Source organism: Acanthopagrus latus, chromosome 11 (genome assembly GCF_904848185.1).
Source record: "Acanthopagrus latus isolate v.2019 chromosome 11, fAcaLat1.1, whole genome shotgun sequence".
Taxonomy (NCBI): domain Eukaryota; kingdom Metazoa; phylum Chordata; class Actinopteri; order Spariformes; family Sparidae; genus Acanthopagrus; species Acanthopagrus latus.
In genome coordinates, this window is record NC_051049.1 from 23,681,588 (window position 1) to 23,690,712 (window position 9,125).

Consider the following 9,125-nt stretch of genomic DNA (forward strand, 5'->3'; position numbering starts at 1 on the left):
ATCCGTGCGTTCGTCCACAGCGCAGTGCATGATGGTAAATATTGCTTGGTTAGTGACCATCGGTTGTACACTTCTTTTCACGTTGCATTGTGGGATACTTTGAGTGCACTATATAGGGTATAATATTTCCAACTAGACATTCGGACAGCACTACAAAATAGCATACATAGTGCAGTATATAGGGAGTAGTGAGTGATTTTGGACACAGCCTATGTCGGTTGTATTTGATCCTCAGTAGGTTCAGTAATAAACAGGTACTCTTTCAACTAATTCAGGCATATGTTGTAAAATCCAATTACGGCTGAGATTAACCTCATTTGACCGACCTTGTTCTTGACCTCAGCTGACATATTTAAACCCTCCCTGTAAGCCAGTGTGACTGTGCATATGCTGATGTGAAATTTCACATGGTCACAAGAGTCGTCACCCTTTTTTTCCCCCCGCTTTGAATCAGATCACTGACATCTAACTCCATGTGATTTGATTCTTCCTCACACTGGATTTGGATGGCGAGGCAGTGAAAGAGTGTGGGTCAGGCTGCCAGAATGAGTTCGTCCACTCAGCGAGAGCAGCCAGAACACAGCTGGAGCTGTCAAAGCCAGTGTTTCAATCAAATGCTGAGGGGTGCGCAGCTGTGTCTAGTCACAGAGGACGGGAAAGGGACCCGACTGAATGGTAAGCAACCCAGAATTCAACAAAAAGGTTCTGGGAGCTGCTCAGCGGTGTATCTTTGTACCAAAAAAAAAAAAAAAAAACCCCACCACTTTTGACCTTCAAAGTGATGCCATAGACTGAAGTCTAATTTTGAGTTCAGGTGATACAACAAGCCTTTCAATTTAGTTACGTGGGAAAACAGATGCGTCCAAAAACAGCACATCTAATTTGAGTTGAAGGGATGTAGCTTTAGCAGTGACAAAGTGGGGCAGAGGCTGGGGGTCACCGATGGTTCAAACAGACCCAGGACCTTTCCCTCCAGGAGACCAGTGTTCATGTGAAACCAGAAGAAAACACTGACCTGTTTTGACTTACATGTGTAAGTTAACGATGGCAACGTGTTTAACTCACGTCAAGTAAACCATCTTCTAAAAGTAACCAATCGGCGCCTGTTACATGTTTATTTTTGTTGACTGCTCCAGAACTGAAGAAATGATTCGGGTACACGACAGTGACAAGAATGTAAAATAAAGCAAAACTGCAGCACTGGCAGATAACTGATCTTCTTAGTTAGTGTGCGCAAAAATTAACATGTCTCAGCTCAAAGCCATCCTCAGCCCAGAACAGCACATGACAATATAGTGGTGAGGTTCGAACAACAACCAGCGACGATTAAATCTATCAGTGCATGAACCGCCCAGAGACAAACTGATGAAGGTGTGACCACAAGAACAAACAAGAACAAACAAGAAGAAACAAGGAGTGCACTAATTACCAACGCCCGGATACAAATAGCAAGTGACTCTCCAAAAAGAGCATGTTTATCTGGAAGATGTGCTGGAGCTCTTTTCGATGGCTTCTAGCTGAAACACGTCCGGCTTTGCCTTTCTGTTTATTTTTGGTTACCATGACGATGAAGGTCAGCCAACTAATTAATGGGAACGGCTGGCGTATCACCTCTTAGCTAAATGGGACTTTGGCAGATGTAAAGCATGCAATCTGGAATAAGTCTAAAAGGAAGGAGCAGTCTGTAGTTTTGGGGAAGAAAATTTCGTCAGAAGAGAAAGATCTCCATTTTTTTAGATAAGTAATACCTAAACTCTCTTTGTTTTCATGACTGAATAAACAAACTGACCCTAAAGGACAACACCGTTTCATACTGTTTCACTTCGTTTAACGTGGCGGACCCCACCACCTTTCCAGCTTCAAAAAGTGTTCTGTTGTTCATTCAGTTATGAAAAAAAACAAGATTTCTGAGTATTGTTTTAACACCTCATTAATATTGTGAATATATGAAGTCTAAGATTGAATTCCTTCTCCAAAACTACACAGCTCCCCTTTAAAGAGGCTGAGAGTGATGCTGTGTGTGGAAACGGCTGCCTCACCAGGAAGGACTGTGCTGTCTGTGGGGTTGGGAATAAACAATTGTGTCGTCTTAAGTAGATTTTTGTCTTTATTTTTTGTACAAATGGAGCCCTGTTTTTCACTCATACTCCTCAGAATGCAGAGGCATTCATTTGGCAGGCTAATTCGGTCTGGGACCAAACCAATGGTGCCATTTCTTGCCAAACAGCCTGTAATGGTTCATACATGAGCGTGGCTGAATAAACCTCACAGGCTTAATTTTTCTGGCAGCGTGAGCTGTGATTTTCAGCGAAATTGTCCGAATTTTTTTTTTTTTTTGTTTGTTTGTGAGGTTGGTATCTGCCAAGTAAGTAATGAACATATTCCGAGCTGTATTTTTTAAAATTCATTTATTGTCTCTTAAAGTCCCTCATTGTTTTGGCTTTGCTGAACATCATGCTAAACCTACAGTAAAGTGGCTGCTCAGAATTAGGGTTGAGGTTTCAAGAGCCATCGCCACGCTGTTTCAAAGAACTGCTCTTAAGACATTTAACTTCCTGTCTGTGCATGTCCTTCCTCTTCGTTCACCTGTGTGCTGATCACATTTGCGGACCACCTCCCCCTGCAGAACTGTGTCTGGCTATAGAGGGACATGAGCGCACTTTCACCGGAACTCATATCTTACCACATAAACCCCCTGAACATAATTCAATGGCAGAATTTTTTCTCATGCTCTAGTAATCTGGTTAAATAATTTGGGATTACATTGCCTCAACCGCACACCAGTAAGGGGATCAGCGCTCTGCCCATGAAATGCCCTCTGTTATGTGGTACAAAGGGCATCTCAGTCGCCCATGTATTTGCAGTCTGGATAATCTCCCAGTGGCTTTAGCACCGAGCGCGGGCATGGTTTCATATCTGGGAGGCTTTGTTAACAGCTAATGGGGCTGTTTACTCCACCCCCCCGAGCTGAGCTGTGACTTTGACGCAGACAATTTAATCAGGAGCGATCATGCTGCGACTCAAACATGGGTTGGTTGTTCAAGGAAGAACCTGTAAATTATCTGGCTCTTCTGTTAATTCGCAGCTCCAGAAAGGGCGCCGAAGAGGAAGAAGTAGGCAACAAATTTCACATTTACAAGGCTTATTTATAAGGCATAATGAATTACCCTCATGAATGTTAAAAATGTTGTGAGAATGACAGAGAATAAACCATGTTCCCCTCTATCTTTTGAGCATCTGAGCCAATTTCACACTCAGGCTCTTGGCTGTTTGTATTAAATACGGGCTCCTTCCCTTTTCCCTATTGTCCATCTGCCAGACGCTTCTATGTGACTTGTTTGGTTCTCTCCCCCCATTGCCATCAGTATTCCTCCAACATAACCTGCTCCATTGGGTCCCAACCTACACATTAGGGTAAAGAGAGAGCAGCATTGCTTATTCAGATTGGACTCTGCTGGATGGCGATATAAGGAGAAGTAACCAAGAGATAGAGGGACGGCAGATATAAGAAGAGAGAGAAAGACTGGTGGACAAGGGTGAAGGTGAAAGGAGACAAAGCAGCCGGAAAGGGCAGACCCAATCTGCCCTCTTCCCTCTGAGTCCTCAGTCCCACGATCCCCTGGGAGACAAGAGAGACGGATGGAGAGATGGTAGGGAGGGAGGTAAAAGGAAAGATCAGATCATTAGGCAGGCAGAGGTGAAAGGTCACAGTGGGGGGCAGTCCGAAAGCACTGAACCAGAGAGGAGAGGAGAGAAGAGGCTAGGAGAGGAGAGGAGAGGAGAGAAGAGGCTAGGAGAGGAGAGGAGAGGAGAGGAGAGGAGAGGAGAGGAGAGGAGAGGAGAGGACGAGTCAGAGATGAGTCAAAAGTTCTCACAGCTTGAGCAGGCTTACCAGATATTGATTTGCACATCCTCGTGTCATGTCTAACAGGACTTAGAGACTCTTAATCTTAGAGGTACAACATCAGGATTAGAAGACATGTATTCAGAAGAAGAAATCCAGGGTAGAATTTGGTTGACTGCTTGGATGACTCATGTTCTACTGAAGAACACAACCCAGAGGCGTTTCTTGTGCTCACTAAACTCTTGGATCACCCACGTTTACCTTGAGCCCAACTGACTCTTTGTTTTGTTTGTTGCTCACTGGAACTCCTTGAACTGACTTTGACATTGACTGAAGAATGTGTTGTATTCTTACCTCCTCTCTCTTCTCTTTTGCTGAGTTTGGCACTGTGGTTAGTGTTGTATACTTTATGGAGCTGAGTTGAGCAAATGCAGTGTTAAAATGCAATGTCTTTCTTTCTTTTCTTTTCTTTCTTTCTTTCTTTCTTTCTTTCTTTCTTTCTTTCTTTCTTTCTTTCCATTTCCTTGAAATGTGCTCACCATTTAAAAAAGAGTAAGTAACAATGGTGTCATGTCATGTGACCTTTCACCTAGGAGACCAGTGTTCATGTCCTGTGTGAAACCAGAGGAAAACACTGACCTGTTTTAACTTACATCTTTAAGTTAAAGGAAGTGACGTTTTGGACTCATGTCATGTACGTGAATCATCTCATCCTAAACATAACCACAGTCTGAGCTGTTTTTTTTTTTATTAACTGCTCTAGAATTAGATCCAGATTAGGTACACTTAATAATCACATCTGGAATGATAATTTGCGTTTATTTTCTACATTAATTGACATGTTATCAAATTAGCATGATGTCATGTCATGTCATTGTCTGTAACCACTTATCCCTTTCCATGGGGTTGCGGGATGTTGCTGCTGGAGCCAATCCCAGCCTTGTCTCAGGGCGAGGGCAGGGTACTCCCTGGACAAGTCATCAGCTCATTGCAGGGCCCTCACTGATGAGCAGTCTGGGGTTCAGTATCTTGCTCAAGCTGGGATTTGAACCAGTGACCTCCCGATCACTAGTCAACCAAATTAGCATGATTTCAAATCTATTAATGTTTATTTATGGAACTGTACTTTCACCCCTCTTACATAAAGTGTAGATTTGTTGTTGTTTCATCTTACTTCCTGTCCATCTTGCGGTCAGTAATCCCCTCCCTCCTCTTTACTTCACCTCATGAATGCAGAGCGGTGGTGGTGTTAGGTGGTTGGTTCCTGCTCTCAGATCAAACACTCTGTAACAGTGCTTACTGTTTGAATACAGAGCTGTTCAACATGTATTTTGATAAGAATATATCACTTAAAGCAGCTTTATTGGTGAGCAATAGGAATTGCATTAACTCCCACACTGAATCTTCATGAGCCATGTATTAGTTAAGATAACTTCTGCTGATTATTTGTGCTCTCATTATAAAGTAGCAAATAGCAAATAATTTGGCTGGTGTGCTCTGATGGTTGCAATGCTATCCACAACATCCTGCAACTAACACATTTCTGTCTGTTCAATTCAATACTTTGTCTAAACAGGATATACAAGAACAGTAAATGTCTTCTTCAGCGACACATCAGAAGGATTCAGATTGTTCTTTCACCTATTTCCTGACATCTTTCAATTGCAACCTAACCGGCACACATCGTAATCACAGTACTCACAATGACTTTGCTATGAGCAGTGAATCCACTTATGAACCTTTGTTTGCTCCCAGTCATTTCAACTAACAGTGACACCAGCAAATAAAGCTATGATCAGAGTGGAGTCTCTATAGGCATGACTGTATGTATGTAAATGAGCGAGGTCTTATTTCTGTTGTTGCTCTGCACTGTTGCTCGGTCAGCAGTGCTGACTCTGTCTCACCTGCACTGTTATTTCCCACAGGCCTGATCATAATATTATCAGCACAAAATGAAAGGCTGCTCATCTAAATGCAAATCATAGATGACATTTCCAATTATTTTTCCTAACACGCTGTGTCTAATTTCCATGTATGCACATAAAACTTTGTTATGTTCCATCCAAACAGGAGGTTATTTGATGTGTAATTTTGTGCTGTAATTTCAGTTTGTACTTTTTCCACCTAAGTGTTTTTTTTCTCAAATTGGGCGGGGGGGGGGGGACCTATTTCTTGTTGCTCAAGATTGATAGCATTTTTCAAACATTTATAACATTCCAAAATATCAACATAATAATGTAAACAAACCAGCCAACCTAGTAAACAGCTGAAGCATACAGCAGTGCTGGTGTTTATGGTGTGGTTTTACAAACAGTCAGACTCTCTGCACACATATCGATTCTTTCCATCGCACGTCCGTGTGTCTTTGTGTTTTTGGTACAAGAGGGCAGATGAGGTAAACACGCTGCAGAGGTCAGAAGTCACGGCACCATAAGTGTTCACTGTGTCTTTGCCCACTAAAACACCAGGGGACGTCCAATTATTTGCTGTTCAGCAGGGATTAAACTGGAGAGCAGCAACGATGTTAATGAAGTGAGATGCAAAGTAGGCTATAGGGACGACCTGGCTTGTGTTCAGACAAGCATTTAAATGGAATTAAGAACAAGGGGATGAAGACGGGAATATTGAGATCAGGCCTAATCCTTCTGTCCAAGCAGTAAACAACATCGGGACAAGAGCAATAAACAAGAAGTAATAGTCTCTTTTCTCTCTATAGCAAACTGAGCAAAGAGAAAGTGGTGCTAGAAATAAACGCTCGCTCGCTCGCTTGCATCTAATTGCAACCCAGAGTATTTTTCTCTCTCTTTTGGAGCTGAAAGTTTCCAATGTGGACCCTGGACTGCTGAAACCACTTAACTGTTGATAATGGCATGAGAGGATTCGGTACTTCACCACGCTCTTCTGCCTTCTACTGCCCTGTGTTGATCCGCGTTCAGTCCGACCCTCTGAACTGCCCCTTGAGAAAATGTAACAGGAAATGTACCTTTTTACATTTGCTTGCTTTTTTTGTCCTTTAAATTAATTTTTCTTTTGTGCTTATTGCTTTTTTACGTATTGTTTCTTTTGTCTTACAAATGTATATTGCATTTTTTCTTATCCTCCTATGCCTTAGTTTTAATGCATTTCTAAGTCCCTCCAGAGCACTTTGTGATGTTTGAAGTGTCTGAATGGTGATACTCACTTGATATTGTTACCCTCAGTGTGGTTTGAATCATTCCTAGATGGACGAGCAGAAAAAGACTAGGAGAAGGGGAAGAATGATTAATGTGGAGCTGGACTGAGAAAGGAGATCGCAGACGGTGTCGGGTCGAGCCCATGCCAAAGCGAAGGGGAGCTGCTGACTCAGCTGACCACATAAAAGTGAGCTATGTCACTTACGTGGATTTGGCAGGTGTGTGTGTGCGTGCATGGGCATCCATATGTGTCTGTGTTTTGTTCCCGGGGGTGGGGGGTGGGGGGGGGGCAATGAGCCAGACATGAAGGGTACATGGAGGGACACGGATGTAGATTGATGGAGGTTGTGTGAAAGTGCGCATATGCACAAGCCATGTATTTGTGATACGCTAAGTGAGGTGAAGTGGGAAGGGGGATGATTAGATTGCAGTTTCAGTTTGGAGAAGGAGAAGCTGAGAAAGAAGAGTGAAGCAGTGGCAAAACACTGCGGTTGATTTTCTCCACAGGGGGGTTTTAGCTACACTCTTGTCGCGATATCGCTCACAAACAACCTCCCTGGGGGATTATGTGTAAGGACTTAGACAGCAAGAATGGGGCTGTAGTCTGTTCCTCTGCTGAGTCCCTCCTGTGCTCTATGATAGGGGTCAGTTTAGATCACCACATGCTAGTACCATGGTGCCTAAGTCCAACAAGAGGCGATTAAAATAGGTCAAGTGAAGCTTTGGCAAGATGGCCTTTGTCAACCCTTAAACCCAGTCTGAATATCTTAAAGGAGGGTGAGAAGAGAACATAGCAAACATCCACTTGTTTACTGCAGACAAAAGGGGTTCATTTGGATTTTTATCAACACTGTACGTACGTTATTTGGGGATACCAGCATTGTGGTGTTAAAGTAAGCAGGTGTTCTGTTTATCATATTTTGTTTCAGCAGCAGCGGTGTCTGTTTCATGGTGCAAACAGCAGCATTCACACATGCTGGCTTGTCTTTGCATTAACAGTAATTTGGAGAGGAAATGGGAGACAATGGCGGTTGGCTGATTTCACTCAGGGAGCTGTCGCTCCAGGCTACATAACAGCACAACACACATCTGCCTCCGAACACAACTGTTTAACTCAAGCTCCCTTTTTCCCAGCCCGAACACAAAATACAGCCTACAACCAACACCATATGCCTCGGTTTCTTAAACTAATGGTCTGAAGCAAAAAATGGGTCAGAGGCGTATTTCTCTTGGGTTGCCCACATGACAGCAGAGCCCTTTGTTTCATTAGATTGGTTCCCAGGATGACTGACTAAATTCATTTTGGTTTGAGAAATCCTTGCCATATGGTGTTGGCACGGTGCGGAGAATCCAAAAACACACAAAGTATGGCAAGATGTAGGGAAAGCTGCTGCAGTACCTGCTTGTGCTTCACATAGTAAACAGGTCTTGTAATATTAATTACATTTACAAAGACAATATGATGTTTGTTCCCCATAGCAGCACCCCATTTTCAACATCAATCTTAACTGCAGGGGAGACGCATAAATATTTGATTCTAGTCTAATAGCAAAATAGTAATGAGCAGGAACATGCTGGGTGAAGAAATGCAGGCTGAACCCAGAGATTATTTTGCTCCGAGTTGTTTTTAAAACGGTTAAGAGACAAGCCTTGTTATAACGTAACCTTTTGAGCTCAGCCCACTCTTTGCAGAAATGTTTAGCCAGTTTATCTCAGGATCTTGACACTGTTGGAATTGGTAGTTCCCTTCTATGTGAGAGACTTTGCCCTCCTAACCTCCATTATCCTCTTAACTTCTCGCCAGGTGCTGTAGAACAGGTACTCTCGACCAGTGTGCCTGCAGGGCATCCAGCCTTCAGTGCGCCTCCAACATGCTTACTTCAACTTAAGGAAAAATCTTTTTTTTTTTTTCATCAGATTTCAACTTGGGAAAGTCTATTGAAAAACATATTTTTTCTCCCGCTAAAAAAATATAACAAAAGACATTCCATCACTGCTTGTATGTGGGTTATTGCACAAACAAAAACAAAAACAAAACTCAAAAAACCCCCAAAACAATGAGTGACAGTTGGGGCACTTTAGACACAAAACCTGCCACCGGTTGTCCC